Below are 22,686 nucleotides of genomic sequence, written 5' to 3'. Positions count from 1 at the left end.
ATAAATCAAGTAAATAAGTTAAGCAAGAGATTAAATGCTTTCTCATTAACACATTAATTAATGATTGACACATCAACTTTACTTGAGGTAAACAAAAACAAATGTAGATAACAGGACCACATACACTGAATATGGAGGCCAGGTCTGTTTGATGACTCTGGGAAGACTGACCACTGAGAATCTCTGGCTCTGGTCTCTCCTGTTGGTTTCTGTGGTCAAAACATGAGATTACATCTCCTCATCCAGGGAGTACAAAAACACACACACACACACACACACACACACACACACACACACACACACACACACACACACACACACACACACTGAGGGAATGTTGTGTTTGTTTCATATTGTTTTAGGATGAGGAAATGGACAAAATGATTAGTCTATGGATTATGAAAACAACGAAAAGAAATGGGAAAATGGGAGAGGAGAAATGACTAGAGTGTTGTTTAACTCACTGACCATGACCCATGAGTTCTTCTTACCTTTGTTCAGTAGAAAAGTCTCCCTCTCTAAAGTTTACAGGTTGATACATAGACTTGCCACTCTTCATGGACACACAGCTGGGAACAGGGGAGGCTGGTCTCTCCTGCTTGATTGGACTTTAACACAACAGAGACAAACATTACATCTCTCATCTACTCTGAGCTCAGATGGGGAAACAAGAGTTTCATTCTAAAACGCTTTATATATTATTTTCAGAAATGTTGGTACATTAGATTTTATTGTTTAAAGTAATATTTAAACCACTACAAGGCTTTATAAAGGCTTCTAAAGTGTGTAATTTCCACTTCAAAAATGTCAGACTTCATTTACCCTAATGATTAATGGATCAACCCTTATAAAAAAAATTCATTAACTTTAATCCACATAAAAATGCACATTTGATGTTATTTTCCTGCTATGAGAAACTGGGTCAAACTACGATATGGCATCTGTAAGTGCATTCCTCTTAAGATATCTAGGTGGTACCACATATCACAGTCAAATATACACAATGCAAATAGTCTGGGTAACCATTTGGTTACCTGTTCAGGAGTCTTATGGCTTGGGGGTAAAAACTGTTGAGGAGCCTTTTTGTCCTAGACTTGGCACTCCGGTACCGCTTGCCATGTGGTAGTAGAGAGAACAGTATATGACTGGGGTGGCTGGGGTCTCTGACAATTTACACAGGCAGTTAGGAAAGCTAAGGCTAGCTTTTTCAAGCATAAATTTGCATCCTGTAGCACAAACTCAAAAAAGTTCTGGGACACTGTAAAGTCCATGGAGAATAAGAGCACCTCCTCCCAGCTGCCCACTGCACTGAGGCTAGGAAACACTGTCACCACCGATAAATCTACTATAATTGAGAATTTCGATATGCATTTTTCTACGGCTGGCCATGCTTTACGCCTGGCTACCCCTACCCCAGTCAACAGTCCTGCAATCCCCACAGCAACTGCCGCAAGCCTCCCCCATTTCTCCTTCACCCAAATCCAGATAGCTGGTGTTCTGAAAGAGCTGCAAAATCTGGACCCCTACAAATCAGCCGGGCTAGACAATCTGGACGCTCTCTTTCTAAAATGATCTACCGAAATTGTTGCAACCCCTATCGCTAGCCTGTTCAACCTCTTTTCGTGTCATCTGAGATTCCCAAAGAGTGGAAAGCTGCCGCGGTCATCCTCCTCTTCAAAGGGGGAGACACTCTAGACCCACACTGCTACAGACCTATATCTATCCTACCCTGCCTTTCTAAGGTCTTCGAAAGCCAAGTTAACAAATAGATTACCGACCATTTAGAATCCCACCGTACCTTCTCCGGCATGCAATCTGGTTTCCGAGCTGGTCATGGTCAGCCACGCTCAACGTCCTAAATGATATCATAACCGCCATCGCTAAGAAACATTACTGTGCAGCCGTATTCATCGACCTGGCCAAGGCTTTCGACTCTGTCAGTTACCACATTCTTATTGGCAGACTCAACAGCCTTGGTTTCTCAAATGATTGCATCGCCTGGTTCACCAACTACTTCTCTGATAGAGTTCAGTGTGTCAAATCGGAGGGCCTGTTGTCCGGACCTCTTGCAGTCTCTATGGGAGTGCCACAGGGTTCAATTCTCGGGCCGACTCTCTTCTATGAATACATCAATGATGTCGCTCTTGCTGCTGGTGATTCTCTGATCCACCTCTACGCAGACGACACCATTCTGTATACAACTGGCCCTTCTTTGGACACTGTGTTAACTAACTTCCAGATGAGTTTCAATGCCATACAACTCTCCTTCTGTGGCCTCCAACTGCTCTTAAATGAAAGTAAACCTAAATGCATGCTCTTCAACCGATCACTGCCCGCACCTGCCCGCCCGTCCAGCATCACTACTCTGGCTTAGAATAAGTGGACAACTACATATACCTAGGTATCTGGTTAGACTGTAAACTCTCATTCCAGACTCACATTAAGCATCTCCAATCCAAAATGAAATCTAGAATCGGCTTCCTATTTCGCAACAAAGCATCCTTCACTCATGCTGCCAAACATACCCTCGTAAAACTGACCATCCTACCGATCCTCGACTTCAGCGAACGTCATTTATAAAATAGCCTCCAACACTCTACTTAACAAATTGCATGCAGTCTATCACAGTGCCATCCGTTTTGTCACCAAAGCCCCATATACTACCCACCACTGTGATGTATGCTCTTGTTGGCTGGCCCTCGCTTCATACTCGTCGCCAAATCCTCTGGCTCCAGGTCATCTACAAGTCTCTGCTAGGTAAAGCCCCACCTTATCTCATCTCACTGGTCACCCCCAAAGCCAATTCCTCTTTTGGCCGCCTTTCCTTCCAGTTCTCTGCTGCCAATGACTGGAACGAACTGCAAAAATCCCTGAAGCTGGAGACTCATATCTCCCCCATTAGCTTTAAGCACCAGCTATCAGAGCAGCTCACAGATCACTGCACCTGTACATAGCCCATCTGTAAACAGCCCAACCAACTACCTCATCCCCATACTGTATTTATTTATTTATCTTGCTCCTTTGCACCCCAGTATCTCTACTTGCACATTCATCTTCTGCACATCTACCATTCCAGTGTTTAATTGCTTTATTGTAAGTTACTTCGCCATGGCCTATTTATTGCCTTACCTCCCTTATCTTACCTCATTTGCACTCATTTTAGAGGCAGGGCCCCCCTCCTCTCTCTCCCCAGAGAGACTAATTTTAGAGGCAGTGCCCCCCACCTCTCTCTCCCCAGAGAGAATAATTTTAGAGCACTGAGCCCGAAACAGAGATTCGACATGTTGGTTGTGGTTAACACAGTGACAAATAATTATTTTATTCATTATATCTTTGAAATAAAACAGGTAACTAACAGACACATCCAAACAGTCAGGTCATTTAATGTAATGACTTTTTCTATCCCAATGACTACTCAAAACCCTCCCACAAGGCCTGAAAACTAACTAATAGCCCCTAATAGGCTACATCTTATTTTGGGGTGGCAGGTAGCCACACACACACGCACACGCACACACACAATATTGTTTAATATTGTTTTAGGACTATGAAAATGGGCAAAAGAAAAAGCTTCTGTATTATGAAAACAACAACAATAAATGGGAAAATGGGAGAGGAGAAATGACTAGAGACAGTGTTGTTTAACTCACTGACTCATGAGTTCTTCTTACCTTTGTTCTGTAGAAAGGTCTCCCTCTCTAAACAGTATAGGTAGACCCATAGACTGGTCACTCTTCATGGACACACAGCTGGGTACAGGGGAGGCTGGTCTCTCCTGCTTGATTGGGCTTCAACACAACAGAGACAAACATTACATCTCTCTTCTACTCTGAGCTCAGATGGGGAAACATATGAAGAGTTTCATTCCAAAAAAGCTATATATCCATTTTCCGATATTTTGGTAAATTATCTCATATTGTTTAAAGAAATTATTAAACCACTTCAAGGCTTTATAAAGACTTCTAAAGTGGGTAATTTCCACATAAAATGCACATTTGCTGTTATTTTCCTGCTGTGAGAAACTGGGTAAAATTAAGATGGCATCTGTAAGTGCATTCATCTTAAGATATCTAGGTGGTACCACATATCACAGTCAAATATACTGGATACCAACATTCCATTCCTGCTAAACAATGGATATATAGCATTTTGCAACAAAACGCATTTTCATACACATCTAAAATCTACAACAGTTATATAGAATGTACCCATAAGCAAACAATGTACCTTCTTAAACAATATTGTCAGCTCACCTCTTAGTTTTGATGTCATGTCCCCCAGAGAGACTCATTCTAGAGGCAGGACCCCCCTCCTCTCTCTCCCCAGAGAGACTCATTTTAGAGCACTGACTCCTATACAGAGATCCAACATGTTGGTTGTGGTTAACACAGTGACAACAAATTATTGAATGTCAATTGTTCTCTTTTATTAATTATCTCTTAGAAATAAAACATTTATTAACAGACACATCCAAACAGTCAGGTGATTTAATGTAATTACTTTTTCTAGCCCAATGACTACTCAAAACCCTCCCACAAGGCCTGAAAACGAACTAATAGACCCTGATAGGCCTTCATCTTATGTCAGATAGACTACAGTAGCCTGGGCAAGATGATTTAGCAATTTGCTATATTCAAATTGACAGACACATTTATTTAACATGAAAAGCAAGGCTTTAACTATTGTAGATTGTGTCTATAATATGTGTATAAGATGTATAAACTGAAGGTAGAAGCCTAAGTGTTTATTAGTTTACTCCAATTGGGGGAAGGGTGGTAGGTATGTGTATGTATATATGTGTATATGTATGCATGTGTGTATGTATGTATATGGATATATATAGTTACCAAAACAATATATAGGGGATTGGAAATGATGCAGACAATTACATTAATGGAAGCAACAATCTTTCCGCAATATTAAGCTGATCCTGAAATAAAATAAAAAATATATAAAAATAAAAAAATTATATAAAAAAACATGAATAGCAAGGTGATTCTGAGGTAAGAAGTACTTATGTTGCCCAGTAGCCTGCTGCAATAGGCTACTGAGGATGGGGTCATAATTTCAATCAATTAATCACATTTTAATACTATGGTAATGAACTGATCAGGTCTATGAATCTAATATTAATACTATGGTTATGAACTGAACAGGTCTATGAATTTAATATTAATACTATGGTAATGAACTGAACAGGTCTATGAATCTAATATTAATACTATGGTAATGAAGTGAACAGGTCTATGAATCTAATATTAATATTATGGTAATGAACTGAACAGGTCTATGAGTCTAATATTAATACTATGGTAATGAACTGAACAGGTTTATGAATCTGATATTAATACTATGGTAATGAACTGAACAGGTCTATGAATCTAATATCTAATATTAATACTATGGTAAGGTTTTTCCTGTTTCCGGTCACAACTTGCAGACTTGTTTACGCTGCTGTGCGTTTTGTTGCCGATCTTACTTTGCTACCTGACGGTTTTTTACTTTTTCATTACCGTATATTTTTACTTTTTCCTCACTCAACTTTTTTCATTCAACTTTTTCACCCCGGAGGTTTTATCTGGACATGGTTCGTCAGGACTTCAAACAGCCGAAGCTAAGTAACATTAACATGATGCCTTCTAATTGCAGTCGTTGTACTTATAATATACAGGAGAACGATCGCCTTACGGCAAGGATAGCTGTGCTGCAAGCCCAGCTTCAGACGCAATCATTAGGCAAGGGTAATTTCAGTGTAGGAAAGGATGAAACAGCGTCTGTGCCACCAGTAAGTACAGATAGTAACGTTAGTATAAACCCCTCGCACGGTCCCCGCGAGCCGGACAACTTTCTCATGGCTTCTGGAGGGAAACGCTGTAGGAATGCTCAACCAGTGTCGCTTATTCAGCCGACAGAAACTTTCAACCGATTCTCCCCATTAAGCGAGTCGGAGTCGGAGGCCGAGACTTCTCTGGTCTCTACTCCTCCCGTTGTGGGGTCTGAGACGCCGACGGCTCCCACCATTAGCTCTGACAAATTGAAAACCCTAGTCATTGGCGACTCCATTACCCGCAGTATTAGACTTAAAACTAATCATCCAGCGATCATACACTGTTTACCAGGGGGCAGGGCTACCGACGTTAAGGCTAATCTAAAGACGGTGCTGGCTAAAGCTAAAACTGGCGAGTGTAGAGAGTATAGAGATATTGTTATCCACGTCGGCACCAACGATGTTAGGATGAAACAGTCAGAGGTCACCAAGCGCAACATAGCTTCAGCGTGTAAATCAGCTAGAAAGATGTGTCGGCATCGATTAATTGTCTCTGGCCCCCTCCCAGTTAGGGGGAGTGATGAGCTCTACAGCAGAGTCTCACAACTAAATCGCTGGTTGAAAACTGTTTTCTGCCCCTCCCAAAAGATAGAATTTGTAGATAATTGGCCCTCTTTCTGGGACTCACCCACAAACAGGACCAAGCCTGGCCTGTTGAGGAGTGACGGACTCCATCCTAGCTGGAGGGGTGCTCTCATCTTATCTACGAACATAGACAGGGCTCTAACTCCCCTAGCTCCACAATGAAATAGGGTGCAGGCCAGGCAGCAGGCTGTTAACCAGCCTGCCAGCTTAGTGGAGTCTGCCACTAGCACAGTCAGCGTAGTCAGCTCAGCTTTCCCCATTGAGACCGTGTCTGTGCCTCGATCTAGGTTGGGCAAAATTTAAAATGGCGGTGTTCGCTTTAGCAATCTCACTAGTATAAAGACCTCCTCCATTCCTGCCATTATTGAAAGAGATTGTGATACCTCACATCTCAAAATTGGGTTACTTAATGTTAGATCCCTCACTTCCAAGGCAGTTATAGTCAATGAACTAATCACTGATAATAATCTTGATGTGATTGGCCTGACTGAAACATGGCTTAAGCGTGATGAATTTACTGTGTTAAATGAGGCCTCACCCCCTGGTTACACTAGTGACCATACCCCCCGTGCATCCGGCAAAGGCGGAGGTGTTGCTAACATTTACGATAGCAAATTTCAATTTACAAAAAAAAAAACAATGACCTTTTCGTCTTTTGAGCTTCTAGTCATGAAATCTATGCAGCCTACTCACTCACTTTTTATAGCTACTGTTTACAGGCCTCCTGGGCCATATGCAGTGTTCCTCACTGAGTTCCCTGAATTCCTATCGGTTCTTGTAGTCATAGCAGATAATATTCAAATTTTTGGTGACTTTAACATTCACATGGAAAAGTCCACAGACCCACTCCAAAAGGCTTTCGGAGCCATCATCGACTCAGTGGGTTTTGTCCAACATGTCTCTGGACCTACTCACTGCCACAGTCATACTCTGGACCTCGTTTTGTCCCATGGAATAAATGTTGTGGATCTTAATGTTTTTCCTCATAATCCTGGACTATCGGACCACCATTTTATTACGTTTGCAATCGCAACAAATAATCTGCTCAGACCCCAACCAAGGAGCATTAAAAGTCGTGCTATAAATTCTCAGACAACCCAAAGATTCCTTGATGCCCTTCCAGACTGCCTCTGCCTACCCAAGGACGTCAGAGGACAAAAATCAGTTAACCACCTAACCGAGGAACTCAATTTAACCTTGCGCAATACCCTAGATGCAGTTGCACCCCTAAAAACTAAAAACATCTGTCATAAGAAACTAGTTCCCTGGTATACAGAAAATACACGAGCTCTGAAGCAAGCTTCCAGAAAATTGGAACGGAAATGGCGCCACACCAAACTGGAAGTCTTCCGACTAGCTTGGAAAGACAGTACCGTGCAGTATCGAAGAGCCCTCACTGCTGCTCGATCATCCTATTTTTCCAACTTAATTGAGGAAAATAAGAACAATCCGAAATTTCTTTTTGATACTGTCGCAAAGCTAACTAAAAAGCAGCCTTCGCAAATGGAGGATGGCTTTCACTTCAGCAGTAATACATTTATGAACTTCTTTGAGGAAAAGATCATGATCATTAGAAAGCAAATTACAGACTCCTCTTTAAATCTGGGTATTCCTCCAAAGCTCCATTGTCCTGAGTCTACACAACTCTGACAGGACCTAGGATCAAGGGAGATACTAAAGTGTTTTAGTACTATATCTCTTGACACAATGATGAAAATAATCATGGCCTCCAAACCCTCAAGCTGCATACTGGACCCTATTCCAACTAAACTACTGAAAGAGCTGCTTCCTGTGCTTGGCCCTCCTATGTTGAACATAATAAACGGCTCTCTATCCACCGGATGTGTACCAAGCTCACTAAAAGTGGCAGTAATAAAGCCTCTCTTGAAAAAGCCGAATCTTGATCCAGAAATTAGAAAAACTATCGGCCTATATCGAATCTTCCATTCCTCTCAAAAATTTTGAAAAAGCTGTTGCACAGCAACTCACTGCCATCCTGAAGACAAACAATGTATACGAAACGCTTCAGTCTGGTTTTAGACCCCATCATAGCACTGAGACTGCACTTGTGAAGGTGGTAAATTACCTTTAATGACGTCAGACCGAGGCTCTGCATCTGTGCTCGTGCTCCTAGATCTTAGTGCCGCTTTTGATACTATCGATCACCACATTCTTTTGGAGAGATTGGAAACCCAAATTGGTCTACATGGACAAGTTCTGGCCTGGTTTAGATCTTATCTGTCGGAAAGATATCAGTTTGTCTCTGTGAATGGTTTGTCCTCTGACAAATCAATTGTAAATTTCGGTGTTCCTCAAGGTTCCGTTTTAGGACCACTATTGTTTTCACTATATATTTTACCTCTTGGGGATGTCATTCGTAAACATAATGTTAAATTTCACTGCTATGCGGACGACACACAGCTGTACATTTCAATGAAACATGGTGAAGCCCCAAAATTGCCCTCGCTAGAAGCCTGTGTTTCAGACATAAAGAAGTGGATGGCTGCAAACTTTCTACTTTTAAACTCGGACAAAACAGAGATGCTTGTTCTAGGTCCCAAGAAACAAAGAGATCTTCTGTTGAATCTGACAATTAATCTGGATGGTTGTACAGTCGTCTCAAATAAAACTGTGAAGGACCTCGGCGTTACTCTGGACCCTGATCTCTCTTTTGAAGAACATATCAAGACTGTTTCAAGGACAGCTTTTTTCCATCTACGTAACCTTGCAAAAATAAGAAACTTTCTGTCCAAAAATGACGCAGAAAAATATATCCATGCTTTTGTTACTTCTAGGCTGGACTACTGCAATGCTCTACTTTCCGGCTACCCGGATAAAGCACTAAATAAACTTCAGTTAGTGCTAAATACGGCTGCTAGAATCCTGACTAGAACCAAAAAATTTGATCATATTACTCCAGTGCTAGCCTCCCTACACTGGCTTCCTGTTAAGGCAAGGGCTGATTTCAAGGTTTTACTGCTAACCTACAAAGCATTACATGGGCTGCTCCTACCTATCTTTCCGATTTGTTCCTGCCGTACATACCTACACGTACGCTACGGTCACAAGACGCAGGCCTCCTAATTGTCCCTAGAATTTCTAAGCAAACGGCTGGAGGTAGGGCTTTCTCCTATAGAGCTCCATTTTTATGGAATGGTCTGCCTACCAATGTGAGAGACGCAGACTCAGTCTCAACCTTTAAGTCTTTACTGAAGACTTATCTCTTCAGTAGGTCCTATGATTAAGTATAGTCTGGCCCAGGAGTGTGAAGGTGAACGGAAAGGCTGGAGCAACGAACCGCCCTTGCTGTCTCTGCCTTGCCGGTTCCCCTCTTTCCACTGGGATTCTCTGCCTCTAACCCTTTTACAGGGGCTGAGTCACTGGCTTACTGGTGTTCTTCCATGCCGTCCATGGGAGGGGTGCGTCACTTGAGTGGGTTGAGTCACTGACGTGGTCTTCCTGTCTGGGTTGGCGCCCCCCTTGGGTTGTGCCATGGCGGAGATCGTTGTGGGCTATACTCGGCCTTGTCTTAGGACGGTAAGTTGGTGGTTGGAGACATCCCTCTAGTGGTTGGGGGCTGTGCTTTGGCAAAGTGGGTGGGGTTATATCCTGCCTGTTTTGGCCCTGTCCGGGGGTATCATCGGATGGGGCCACAGTGTCTTCTGATCCCTCCTGTCTCAGCCTCCAGTATTTATGCTGCAGTAGTTTATGTGTCGGGGGCTAGGGTCAGTCTGTTACATCTGGAGTATTTCTCTTGTCTTATCCGGTGTCCTGTGTGAATTTAAATATGCTCTCTCTAATTCTCTCTTTCTCTCTTTCTGTCTTTCTCTCGGAGGACCTGAGCCCTAGGACCATGCCTCAGGACTACCTGGTATGATGACTCCTTGCTGTCCCCAGTCCACCTGGCTGTGCTGCTGCTCCAGTTTCAACTGTTCTGCCTGCGGCTATGGAACCCTGACCTGTTCACCGGACGTGCTTGTTGCACCCTCGACAACTACTATGATTATTATTATTTGACCATGCTGGTCATTTATGAACATTTTAATATTTTAACATCTTGACCATGTTCTGTTATAATATCCACCCTGCACAGCCAGAAGAGGACTGGCCACCCCTCATAGCCTGGTTCCTCTCTAGGTTTCTTCCTAGGTTTTTGGCCTTTCTAGGGAGTTTTTCCTAGGGAGTTTTTCCTAGCCACCGTGCTTCTTTCACATGCTTTGCTTGCTGTTTGGGGTTTTAGGCTGGGTTTCTGTACAGCACTTTGAGATATCAGCTGATGTACGAAGGGCTATATAAAAATAAATTTGATTTGATTTGATTGATGAACTGAACAGGTCTATGAATCTAATATTAATACTATGGTAATGAACTGAACAGGTCTATGAATCTAATATTAACCTCTCTGGGCTAGGCGGGACGAATTCGTCCCACCTACGTAACAGCCAGTTGAATCCTGTGGCGCAATTTTCAAAACCTTTGAAATGCTATTACTTCAATTTCTCAAACATATGACTATTTTACAGCTATTTAAAGACAAGACTCTCGTTAATCTAACCACACTGTCCGATTTCAAAAAGGCTTTACAACGAAAGCAAAACATTAGATTATGTCAGCAGAGTACCAAGCCAGAAATAATCAAGACACCCATTTTTCAAGCTAGCATATAATGTCACAAAAACCCAGAAGACAGCTAAATGCAGCACTAACCTTTGATGATCTTCATCAGATGACAACCCTAAGACATTATGTTATACAATACATGCATGTTTTGTTCAATCAAGTTCATATTTATATCAAAAACCAGCTTTTTACATTAGCATGTAACGTTCCAGAACTAGCATACCCCCGCAAACTTCCGCGAATTCACTAACAATTTACTAAATTACTCACGATAAACGTTCACAAAAAGCATAACAATTATTTTAAGAATTATAGATACAGAACTCCTCTATGCACTCGATATGTCCGATTTTAAAATAGCTTTTGGTGAAAGCACATTTTGCAATATTCTAAGTACATAGCCCAGGCATCACTGGCTAGCTATTTAGACACCCGGCAAGTTTAGCACTCACCAATATCAGATTTACTATTATAAAAGTTTGATTACCTTTTGTTGTCTTCGTCAGAATGCACTCCCAGGACTGCTACTTCAATAACAAATGTTGGTTTGGTCCAAAATAATCCATCGTTATATCCGAATAGCGGCGTTTTGTTCGTGCGTCCCAGACACTATCTGAAATGGTAAATCAGGGTCGTGCGCATGGCGCAATTCGTGACAAAAAAAATCTAAATATTCCATTACCGTACTTCGAAGCATGTCAACCGCTGTTTAAAATCCATTTTTATGCCATTTTTCTCGTAAAAAGCGATAATATTCCGACCGGGAATGTCCATTTAGCTAAACAGAGGAAAGTAAACAAAGCTTTCGGTCGACGCGGGCACGAGCCTGAGTCTCACAGTACTGTAACCAGCCACTACCCAAACGCGGTACTTTTTTTCAGCCAGAGCCTGCAAAGCCACGATTCAGCTTTTTACCGCCTTCTGAGACCCTATGGCAGCCGTAGGAAGTGTCACGGGACAGCTAAGATCCTCACTCTTCAATAAACAGAGACAAGAAGAACGACACCTTGTCAGACAGGCCACTTCCTGCATGAAACCTCAGTTTTTGCCTGCCAAATGAGTTCTGTTATACTCACAGACACCATTCAAACAGTTTTAGAAACTTTAGGGTGTTTTCTATCCATATGTAATAAGTATATGCATATTCTAGTTACTGGGTAGGAGTGGTAACCAGATTAAATCGGGTACGTTTTTTATCCGGCGGTGTAAATACTGCCCCCTAGCCCTAACAGGTTAATACTATGGTAATGAACTGAACAGGTCTGTGAATCTAATATTAATACTATGGTTATGAACTGAACAGGTCTATGAATCTAATATTAATACTATGGTAATGAACTGAACAGGTGTCACGTCCTGACCAGCAGAGGGAGTAATTGTATTAGTTTTGGTCATGGCGTGGCAGAGGTTTTTGTGTTTTGGTATGTGTGTCTACGTTCTGTCTAGCTTTGGTTTTCTATGTTTAGTTAATTGGGTGGGACTCCCAATTGAAGGCAGGTGTGTTGAGTTGCCTTTGATTGGGGAGTCCTATATTAGTAGGGTGTGTTTGTCTGTGTGTTTGTGGGTAATTGTTTTTGCATTGCTTTTCGTACTGTTACCTTCAATCTAATGCATTCTAACATCTGATCAGCCATTGAGATAGAACTGTTACCTTCAATCTATTGCATTCTAACATCTGATCAGCCATTGAGATAGAATGCATTAGATTGAAGGTAACAGTTCTATCTCAATGGTTGATCAGATGTTAGAATGCAATAGATTGAAGGTAACAGTTATATCTCAATGGCTGATCAGATGTTAGAATACATTAGATTGAAGGTAACAGTTCTAACTCAACATGGACATTAATAGTTGCATAATAACACAAGGTTACAACAACAATAAACTGTTATAGGCTATTTATTAAATCTGTTTGCCAGCTCCAGGTAGGCTATACAAGTGGCAAAACATGATTTGCAATGACTCCAGTCATTTCAACTTATTTATAGTATTAAATGGTAGGCTACAGTAGCCTAGATAGGCTTAAAGATTAATAGGCTACAGTAGCCTAGATGGGCATAAAGATGAATAGGCTACAGTAGCCTAGATAGGCATAAAGATTAATAGGCTACAGTAGCCTAGGTAGGCATAAAGATTAATAGGCTACAGTAGCCTAGATAAGCATAAAGATTAATAGGCTACAGTAGGCTAGATAGGCATACAGATTAATAGGCTACAGTAGCCTAGATAGGCAGATATCAAAGGTGCATGTGTGACAAAGTGAAAAAGTAGAGTTTCCATCAACCTCCCTCGCGATGCGCACAACGTAGATATCAGAGAACACCGCAGTTCCGGGAGAGTAGTGGGGGAAACCATTCACCTCAGAAAGAGGGGTGATATTAATAACGTTCCTTTCATTATGTGTTGTTGAATTCATAAAAATATTTGCTGCCATTGTAGTAAGGTTGTTAATACCAGAGGTCTTCAGACTTACCATGTTTGTATTATTTTCCATGAAAGAACAAGTAGAGGGTTTTGAGTGTTTCTCCCCTATTTGGTAAGTTGGTCTGCCTGCTGTTCAGTCAGAGATATTCTGAGAGCAGGTCTCCTTCTGCTGGACATAAAAACTGTTTAAAACTGTATAACACTATAGTGTATCTGGAACACTGGTTCATATATCACAAAGTCAATAGCGAATGTGACTATGTACACTGCTCAAAAAAATAAAGGGAACACTTAAAAAACACAATGTAACTCCAAGTCAATCACACTTCTGTGAAATCAAACTGTCCACTTAGGAAGCAACACTGATTGACAATACATTTCACATGGTGTTGTGCAAATGGAATAGACAACAGGTGGAAATTATAGGCAATTAGCAAGACACCCCCAATAAAGGAGTGGTTCTGCAGGTGGGGACCACAGACCACTTCTCAGTTCCTATGCTTCCTGGCTGATGTTTTGGTCACTTTTGAATGCTGGCGGTGCTTTCACTCTAGTGGTAGCATGAGACGGAGTCTACAACCCACACAAGTGGCTCAGGTAGTGCAGCTCATCCAGGATGTCACATCAATGCGAGCTGTGGCAAGAAGGTTTGCTGTGTCTGTCAGCGTAGTGTTCAGAGCATGGAGGCGCTACCAGGAGACAGGCCAGTACATCAGGAGACGTGGAGGAGGCCGTAGGAGGGCAACAACCCAGCAGCAGGACCGCTACCTCCGCCTTTGTGCAAGGAGGAGCAGGAGAAGCACTGCCAGAGCCCTGCAAAATGACCTCCAGCAAGCCACAAATGTGCATGTGTCTGCTCAAATGGTCAGAAACAGACTCCATGAGGGTGGTATGAGGGCCCGACGTCCACAGGTGGGGGTTGTGCTTACAGCCCAACACCGTGCAGGACGTTTGGCATTTGCCAGAGAACACCAAGATTGGCAAATTCTCCACTGGCGCCCTGTGCTCTTCACAGATGAAAGCAGGTTCACACTGAGCACGTGACAGATGTGACAGAGTCTGGAGACGCCGTGGAGAACGTTCTGCTGCCTGCAACATCCTCCAGCATGACCGGTTTGGCGGTGGGTCAGTCATGGTGTGGGGTGGGATTTCTTGGGGGCCGCACAGCCCTCCATGTGCTCGCCAGAGGTAGCCTGACTGCCATTAAGTACCGAGATGAGATCCTCAGGCCCCTTGTGAGACCATATGCTGGTGCGGTTGGCCCTGGGTTCCTCCTAATGCAAGACAATGCTAGACCTCATGTGGCTGGAGTGTGTCAGCAGTTCCTGCAAGAGGAAGGCATTGATGCTATGGACTGGCCCGCCCGTCCCCAGACCTGAATCCAATTGCGCACATCTGGGACATCATGTCTTGCTCCATCCACCAACGCCACATTGCACCACAGACTGTCCAGGAGTTGGCGGATGCTTTAGTCCAGGTCTGGGAGGAGATCCCTCAGGAGACCATCTGCCACCTCATCAGGAGCATGCCCAGGCGTTGTATGGAGGTCATACAGGCACGTGGAGGCCACACACACTACTGAGCCTCATTTTGACTTGTTTTAAGGACATTACATCAAAGTTGGATCAGCCTGTAGTGTGGTTTTCCACTTTAATTTTGAGTGTGACTCCAAATCCAGACCTCCATGGGTTGATAAATTGTATTTCCATTGATTATTTTTGTGTGATTTTGTTGTCAGCACATTCAACTATGTAAAGAAAAAAGTATTTAATAAGATTGTTTCTTTCATTCAGATCTAGGATGTGTTGTTTAAGTGTTCCCTTTATTTTTTTGAGCAGTATATATATTTATTGTGTATTTAAAGCATATTTCTGCAAGTTAATCAAGTATCTGCTAGCTTAGCTAGCCATGTTAATGTCGAGCTAACCAGCACCGTCAATCAGTGCACTGTAATGTCACGCTAGTTATTGCTAGCAGGTGATGTATTGAAATATTAAGTGAATGTTTATTTTCTTACTACCTTAAAAGTTTTATATAAAAAGGGTTGTACTTGTGCTCTGTATTTATGGATTAATGTCACTTTACTTTGAGGGCATGTATCATTACTGTTGTTCCTATCTAACAGTTATCTTGTGTCCTACCTAACCATGTATCATTACTGTTGTTCCTATCTAACAGTTATCTTGTGTCCTACCTAACCATGTATCATTACTGTTGTTCCTATCTAACAGTTATCTTGTGTCCTACCTAACCATGTATCATTACTGTTGTTCCTATCTAACAGTTATCTTGTGTCCTACCTAACCATGTATCATTACTGTTGTTCCTATCTAACAGTTATATTGTATCCTACCTAACCATGTATCATTACTGTTGTTCCTATCTAACAGGTATCTTGTGTCCTACCTAACCATGTATCATTACTGTTGTTCCTATCTAACAGTTATCTTGTGTCCTACCTAACCATGTATCATTACTGTTGTTCCTATCTAACAGTTATCTTGTATCCTACCTAACCACGTATCATTACTGTTGTTCCTATCTAACAGTTATCTTGTGTCCTACCTAACCACGTATCATTACTGTTGTTCCTATCTAACAGTTATCTTGTGTCCTACCTAACCATGTATCATTACTGTTGTTCCTATCTAACAGTTATCTTGTGTCCTACCTAACCATGTATCATTACTGTTGTTCCTATCTAACAGTTATCTTGTGTTCTACCTCACCAGTGAACGTGTGGCTGTGACCATCCTGTCAATGCCTGTCCTGGTGACTCATTTTACATTTTAGTCATTGAGCAGACGCTCTTATCCAGAGCAATTTAAAGTTGGTCCTGGTGACTCCTGGGCCCTAATTCATAAAGGAAGTGTCTCAGAGCTGATCTAGGATCAGGTCCTCCTCTCCATGTAATCTGATTCATTATGATCCAGGATCAGGTCCCCCCCCTCTCCATGTAATCTGATTCATTATGATCTAGGATCAGGTCCCCCTCTCCATGTAATCTGATTCATTATGATCTAGGATCAGATCCCCCCCTCTCTATGTAATCTGATTCATTATGATCTAGGATCAGGTCCCTCCTCTCCATGTATTCTGATTCATTATGATCTAGGATCAGGTCCTCCTCTCCATGTAATCTGATTCATTATGATCTAGGATCAGATCCCCCCCTCTCCATGTAATCTGATTCATTATGATCTAGGATCAGGTCCCCCTCTCCATGTAATCTGATTCATTATGATCTAGGATCAGGTCCCCCCTCTCCATGTAATCTGATTCATTATGATCTAGGATCAGGTCCCCCTCTCCATGTAATCTGATTCATTATGATCTAGGATCAGGTCCCCCTTTCCATGTAATCTGATTCATTATGATCTAGGATCAGGTCCCCCTCTCCATGTAATCTGATTCATTATGATCTAGTTGTCAGAGCTAGAGTGGTGTTTGTCAGACCATGAGACATCCCGAAAATCTGTCTTCTCACAAAATCGTATGTAGCGTCTGAACGGTTTGGCCAACAAACTATTATGATACCTCTATTGAAAGCTGAGACTCTTACTAACACGATGGTGTTCTCCATTTTGCTCTAGGAATTACAACAAACTAACAGGGTGTAAAGTGATATTAGGGGGACACAGAAAATCTTAAATGAAATAATATGAATGAAAAATTAATGAACAAATGAATGAATGAATTAAATTTTATTTTTGTGTCAAATCACCAACTGGCAACACATCCCTTATGGGGTTAATTGCCACATAAACAAACATTACAATAATTCACTGTGGTAATTAAATGATAATTCTTCTTCCGATGTTCTCTGCATTGTGCGTCGCATGAAGAATGAAAACAATGTAAGGCAAAAATCAATACATAATAGTAAATAAGGTGATGCAAACAATAATTACATCCCTAGAGCAGTACAATAATATACATACATACATTAATACACACACAGACACACACACACACACACACACACACACACACACATACATACATACATACATACATACATACATACATACATACATACATACATACATACATACATACATACATACATGCATACATACATACATGCATACATACATACATACATACATACATACATACATACATACATACATACATACATACATACATACATACATACATACATTAATTCAAACACACTGTATATATACACATACATACATACACACATTATTTCAAACACACTGTATATATACACATACATACATACACACTGTATATATACATATACATACATACACACTGTATATATACACATACATACATACATACATACATACATACATACATACATACATACATACATACATACATACGGTATATATACACATACATACATACTGTGTATATATATATATATATATATATATATATATATATATATACACATGCATACATACATACAGTGCATATATATATATATAATATACACACATACAGACATACATACTGTATATATACACATACAGACATACATACTGTATATATACACATACATACTGTGTATATATATATATATATATATATATATATATATATATATATATATATATATATATATATATATATACACATGCATACATACATACTGTATATATACACATACATACATACAGTGCATATATATATATATATATAATATATATATATATATACACACATACAGACATACATACTGTATATATACACATACAGACATACATACTGTATATATACACATACATACATACATACATACATACATACATACATACATACATACATACTTACATAGATACATACATACATACATACATACATACATACATACATACATACATACATACAGTGTATATATATATATATATATACACATACATACATACATACATACATACATACATACATTACATATAAATAAATACAGAAAAAAAGAAACCGAAGGCATTTGAACCCAGTCTGGCACAAAGAGAAGATTCATATGGGAGACAAGTCTATACACAATCTACATACACACATACCATTTACCACATAGAAGATTCATATGGGAGACAAACCTATACACAATCTATATACACACCTACCATTTACCACGCAGAAGCTAAATAGTTTTACAATTTAATTATAGGTAAACATTTTTCTTATATTCCAGGATTTATCTAAATATTCCACAAACGGAAATACACAATGGACAAAAAACATTACAATTTCCCCTCATCACTCAGCCACATAACAGGGTATATATTGTGTGCTTTCTGGAATAAGAGCAAGTGTATGTCATGGTAGAAAGGGCAATAGGGGATCAAATCAGTTTCATTCTCTATTTCTTTAAGGTCACAGTAGTTACAGTCTTTCCTCCATTTCACCACAATACCGACCTGTTTCAATACGCAGAGGCAATATCCCTGATCTGACCTGTTTAAATACGCAGAGGCAATATCCCTGATCTGACCTGTTTAAATACGCAGAGGCAATATTCCTGATCTGACCTGTTTCAATACACAGAGACAATATCCCTGATCTGACCTGTTTAAATACGCAGAGGCAATATCCCTGATCTGACCTGTTTAAATACGCAGAGGCAATATTCCTGATCTGACCTGTTTCAATACGCAGAGGCAATATCCCTGATCGTACCTGTGCACATAGCGATCTCTTGCTTTTAGGTAGGTTATACATAATATATCTCTCACACACCAATTCACCCTGAATCAAACAAAAGCTTCTCAATTTGGGTTTATGATTCATCTCCTCTACCGATTTTATTTTAATATTGCATCAACAGTTGTTTTTTAATCATATCTATGTCTCCCTTAATTTGGTTTCCGTTCAGATTTTCAGTGAAACTGCTGAAAAAGCTCAGACATTTCAATACAATAATCAAGAAAAAAGTAATTGATGAAAGAGACTTCAACTAGGACTATAAAATAATGAAGAAATAGTTTAACATTTTGTTATTGTATGGCTTATATTTATTGTAGAAGTTGATAAATAATACCTGGGGACAAAAATGCCTACATCTTCTGACAAAAAGTGTTAAAATGCATAAAGGTCCCTTTCAGGATCCATATTTTGGTGTTTTTAAGGTAAAGGACACCTTATATTTAAAGCCTTTTGAATCCACATTTTAAACTAAATAAGAACTGATATTTCCTGGAGACAGAAAAGGCACCACATGGTAGGAATGACTCAGCAGAACTCCAACACTAGTTTAGTGGATTCCAAATGTTCCCTCTACTGTATTCTAGATTATTAACCTGAAATAATCACTTTACTTGGAAACTGAGTTGCAGTTTAGAGATGAAACTATGAGCTGCTCTGTCATCTCAAAATGACCCTGTAGAGATCATTTCTTATTTTCAGTTTCAACTACAGTCAAGGTGTCACCCTTCATATAACAACAGTAACCAGAGGGTGGAGCTAACAGTCAGTTTCAACTGTAGTCAAGGAGTCACCCTTCATATAACAACAGTAACCAGAGGGTGGTGCTAACAGTCAGTTTCAACTGTAGTCAAGGTGTCACCCTTCATATAACAACAGTAACCAGAGGGTGGAGCTAACAGTCAGTTTCAACTGCAGTCAAGGAGTCACCCTTCATATAACAACAGTAACCAGAGGGTGGAGCTAACAGTCAGTTTCAACTGTAGTCAAGGTGTCACCCTTCATATAACAACAGTAACCAGAGGGTGGAGCTAACAGTCAGTTTCAACTGTAGTCAAGGAGTCACCCTTCATATAACAACAGTAACCAGAGGGTGGAGCTAACAGTCAGTTTCAACTGCAGTCAAGGAGTCACCCTTCATATAACAACAGTAACCAGAGGGTGGAGCTAACAGTCAGTTTCAACTGTAGTCAAGGAGTCACCCTTCATATAACAACAGTAACCAGAGGGTGGAGCTAACAGTCAGTTTCAACTGTCGTCAAGGAGTCACCCTTCATATAACAACAGTAACCAGAGGGTGGAGCTAACAGTCAGTTTCAACTGTAGTCAAGGAGTCACCCTTCATATAACAACAGTAACCAGAGGGTGGAGCTAACAGTCAGTTTCAACTGTAGTCAAGGAGTCACCCTTCATATAACAACAGTAACCAGAGGGTGGAGCTAACAGTCAGTTTCAACTACAGTCAAGGAGTCACCCTTCATATAACAACAGTAACCAGAGGGTGGTGCTAACAGTCAGTTTCAACTGTAGTCAAGGAGTCACCCTTCATATAACAACAGTAACCAGAGGGTGGAGCTAACAGTCAGTTTCATGCGACAGCAGTAAATCATGACATTGTGCCGCATCTTGCTTAAAAAATGTTATAGTCCTTCTTCGAGACATCTCTTACATTGTTTTAGCTAAACTTATAATTTACTCGAAACCACGTTTAGTTGTGTTTTTCCCCTGTAAGGTGTGTAATTGCTGGATAAGAACCAAAGGATTGAGAAACCCTGAGATAAACATAAAACCATATAATTCAAAAGCTCCTCCACCATCTTTACCAGATGTTTTACTGATGTAGACCTACCGATTAGTCTCCACTTTGAGAACTGCAACTCAGCTCAAGTAGCAGTTCTAACTAGTAATATATCATTCCTAGTATTCATTCACATACTCTGTCCTTTAGAATGAATTATTGTTCATAAATACTTACTTTATTTGTCAGTATTGTCCATATAGTGTTTTCTGCTCTGTCATCTCAAAATGGATCCTGAACAAAATAACATATTTACTTTCAGTCACCTCCTGGGTGGTGCAGTTGTCTAAACCACTGTCTAAACCACTGCACCCCATCTGAACAGTTTCTTTCTCCATGCTGTGGCCCTCACCAACTGGCCATCTGGCCCATAGAGACTAAAGGACTATGCTGTGGCCCTCACCGACTGGCCACCTGGCCCATAGAGACCAAAGGACTATGCTGTGGCCCTCACCAACTGGCCACCTGGCCCATAGAGACCAAAGGACTATGCTGTGGCCCTCACCAACTGGCCACCTGGCCCATAGAGACCAAAGGACTATGCTGTGGCCCTCACCAACTGGCCACCTGGCTCATAGAGACTAAATGACTATGCTGTGGTCCTCACCAACTGGCCATCTGGCCCATAGAGACTAAAGGACTATGCTGTGGTCCTCACCAACTGGCCACCTGGCTCATAGAGACCAAAGGACTATGCTGTGGCCCTCACCAACTGGCCACCTGGCTCATAGAGACTAAAGGACTATGCTGTGGCCCTCACCAACTGGCCCATAGAGACTAAAGGACTATGCTGTGGCCCTTACCAGCTGGCCATCTGGCCCATAGAGACTAAATGACTATGCTGTGGCCCTCACCAGCTGGCCACCTGGCCCATAGAGACTAAAGGACTATGTACTCTACGCTGCACACTGCATCAACGGGGATGTAGTGGAGGGTAAACACGCTTACGCTTTGTTTATTTGTAAAATAGAGTTAACTCAACTTTGTATTTTGTTTATTATCGTTTACCCACTTATTATGCGTTTCCAGCGTTAAGTCTAAAGTCCATCGTGGAAACCGGGTCCAGGTTGGTCAGCATGATAAATAATCATATCTCAAGGTTACTCTGTCTATTGAATGTCTGACTACGACCTAACTTTATAATAGTTATATGTAGCCAAGACTTACCAGAGTCTGCCCCGCTGTCCTTCAAATCAACACATTTATCCTGCTTCTAATGTTGCAGAGAAATGTGCGCTACATTTTGTAACCACAGTTACTTTCACTTTCATATGAGGAAATCACGTCCCTTCTGACGTCACTGGTGTATGGGTAAATAATGATGACAGAAGAGATCTACTAACTAGTAATAATATGTCATTCCAGGTATTCATTATCTTACTCTGTCCTTTATTGTTCAGAAATACTTTATTTGCACTTCTCTCCATATAGTGTTTTTTCCTCTTTTGTCATCTCACCATGGATCCTGCACTCAGCCGTCTCCCCATCCTGATAATAAAGTGTTTTATTGGTATCTTCCACTAGATGGCAGTAAACACCTGCTGTAACTAGACTTTACAACAGCATTCCTTATTCATAAAGGCAGGGTCTCAAAGGAGGAGTGCTGAACCAGGGTCAGGTCCCCCTCTCTATGTAATCTGATTCATTATGATCTAGGATCAGTTCCCTCCTCTTCATGTAATCTGATTCATTATGATCTAGGATCAGGTCCCTCCTCTCCATGTAATCTGATTCATTATGATCTAGGATCAGG

Source organism: Salmo salar, chromosome ssa06 (genome assembly GCF_905237065.1).
Source record: "Salmo salar chromosome ssa06, Ssal_v3.1, whole genome shotgun sequence".
Lineage (NCBI taxonomy): Eukaryota > Metazoa > Chordata > Actinopteri > Salmoniformes > Salmonidae > Salmo > Salmo salar.
The sequence above is the reverse complement of the archived record's forward strand: the minus strand, read 5'-3'. Positions refer to the sequence as shown.